Source organism: Amblyomma maculatum, chromosome 2, assembly GCF_055883805.1.
Source record: "Amblyomma maculatum isolate TAMU_Amacu chromosome 2, ASM5588380v1, whole genome shotgun sequence".
NCBI lineage: Eukaryota > Metazoa > Arthropoda > Arachnida > Ixodida > Ixodidae > Amblyomma > Amblyomma maculatum.
The window spans coordinates 61881700-61884280 of record NC_139345.1 but is presented as its reverse complement, the minus strand read 5'-3'; the positions used below and the strand labels follow the sequence as shown (position 1 = coordinate 61884280).

The following is a 2581-nucleotide window of genomic DNA, read 5'->3' as shown; positions in this document are numbered from 1 at the left end:
AGCACGCCTGCAGCGGCTGGAAGGCTACATTCTTATAGTAATAAACACAAACTGTTCGATTATAAGGTATGAACGATCGGACAGCGGTAAGCTATTGCATTGCGTGCACGCGGGATACTTGGTGCCCTCTGTGGTTTTTTTCTTCGTATAATTGCTATACCGTCTCCTTACTGTAAATGTCGTGACAAAAGCCAGAACAGACACTCTGGCTGTATAAAAGTCGTTAAGTAAATGATCGATCAATAATACAAGACCATGGCGCTTGCTCGGCATTGCGTGCTTTATTTTTCTTAAGCACACGTCCGCGGAATTTCGTCACCTAAGCCACTGCATTTTGGATCGAGAAGTAGTAGTGGTAAGCAATCGCTGCTTTCCAGCTTTAATGGGAACAGCGACAACAGGATAAGGCTTTCTGCCGTGACAGGCACTGATTCGTACGTGTCTTTCATTCCTCTCTCTTTACGCCGTTCCGAATTACGTGCTTTAATCGCAGCATTGTTGTTTGACGTGCACTCTTCCTGAAAGACGGAAGCTACCGCCTTCTTTAATTGTCCTCGCGACGCATTGACGAATGCGGCCTAGCAAAGAGGGTTTGAAGGCCGCTACCATATCAGCGTAATGTGAAGCACGCCACAGATTATTTTCTGGCAGCCGCTTACGAAGGCGGAATTCCGCCTAGTTATCTACAATAGACGGGCGTTGCCGTTGTTCGTCGTCATTGTGCTGATCTCCCACTTGATATCCTGTGGCAAGTCACTGATATCTATGCTCGCGTCTATAACGGCCAGCATGCATAAGGTCTTCAGTGTTGGCCTAAATTCGAGAACGTGTAGGTCGGAGTGATTCATGAGCCTGATATCATCGGCATCGAATTCATCGCTTTCCCCACCGACATCCTGGTTCGGTGCTGGGCTTGTGCCTCCGAACAAAAACAGTCTGTCGCCGACCATGCAGCAGCACTGGCGCCTCCTAGCGCATGGACCTTCCCTTTGAATCTCCACCTTGCTCCAGCACGAGTTTTCCGGATTATATTTGAAGACGTCTTTGAAGTGAGTCAGCCGAAGTCCGTTGTAACCTCCGAAGATGTAAAGCTCTCGGTTGTGCACGAAGGCTGAATGACTGCGGCGTCCCTCAGGAAGCACACCGTCCACGTGCGGGTGCACCCAAGTGTCCGAAGCTGTGTCGAGGAAAGCCATGCGGTCAAAGTAGACCTCGTTCTGGGTGAGGTACGGGCCTTCGCTGTCACCCCGGCCGCCCCACACGTACATGCGATCTCCAAAGGCCCATGCCGAGTGGAAGTCCCGCCCCTGTGGAGGCTCTCCTTTAGTACCCACATGCTGCCACTCCATCGTTTCGAGATCAATGAAGTGCACGTCCTGCGTGAACCGGTCTGTAAACTCGTCGTAACCCCCGAAGACATACATCCGCTTGCCCACGATACAAGCTGAGTGGCCGTCCCGTGGCCCAGGTATATGACCAGACACCCTCGGACGGCTCCACGTCTTGGTGTCGGTATCAAAACGGTAAAGGACGTTGCAGGCTCCATCTTGATCGTTACGTCCGCCCCACAGGTAGGCATTATCGCCGTAAGCAGCGACCGTGTGACCGTACCTTTGGAAAGGCACTTCGTCGGGGTGCGAATGCGTCTGCAACAGCGACCACCTGAGAGATACTGTGTTGAGGACGTACACATCGATGGGCTGGAAGCTGTCATAGTCATCTCCGGGGCAGTAGCCGCCAAATGAGTACACCTTGCCGTTGATGGTGACTGCCGCGTGGTTCACGCGGGGTGGCGCGCCCTCCAGCCGCGCGGTCCACATCCTGCCACGACCGCCTCACGTTTTGCGGACTGCTGCCGGGCTTCCCTTTTCCCTTTTCCCTTGGCCAGTCCGGACACGGGCCGGGTTTTCTAATGCGCCTTGGTGCTTCTTTCTTCTTTGAAGCGCGCGCTTGATGGCGATATCGAACTGTGCATTGCCGATGGGTCTGCAAATGTTGCGGCTCGCAGAGAAGAAAAATTACTGAGGGATGGGAACACACTCTAGAATGCTGACTGCTACTGAAGCGACTGTTTATCACATGGCGACCGACGCAAGCAGGCCTCACTAATGATGGGAAAAAGAACGGGGTGGACTTGAAATGGAAGTGTGATGGTTGACAGATGCATTTTATTGGTGCGCTAAGTTAGGAGTCGAGAGTGTTATCCTGACTCAGCTGGCGAAAAGAAGGCACCAATTTCGCAATAGAATTGTGGCTGTATTAAGTTCCTACATTCCGGGGATGACAGTTTGGAAGAAAACAAATGCGATGAATTTTACATACCTTAGCCACATGTCCAAATGTCAAAGGGACTTCGAGTTACCCTAAAACATTTTTCGTTTGGCAGAATTCGGTTTAGCCAACCTTGCACTCGGTCTAAGAAACGGGATATATGGTGAAACCGTTCAACCTTACAGGGAGAAAAAAATAAATTTTGTTGATTGGAACAATGAATTTTTGTTGACATGAACACTGCCAGTATTCAGCACTCGGAATCGCGATCCACTCCCAGGCGCGAGAGCTGGCGTTCAGCTCGGTCTAA

The 2581-nt window shown here is 51.2% G+C and overlaps 1 pseudogene; it reads right to left on the bottom strand.

Annotated features, from left to right (window-relative positions):
* Positions 1-270: 270 nt before the first annotated feature.
* On the bottom strand, positions 271-2222 carry LOC146198797 (kelch domain-containing protein 3 pseudogene; annotated as a pseudogene).
* Between the last annotated feature and the right edge of the window lie 359 nt (positions 2223-2581).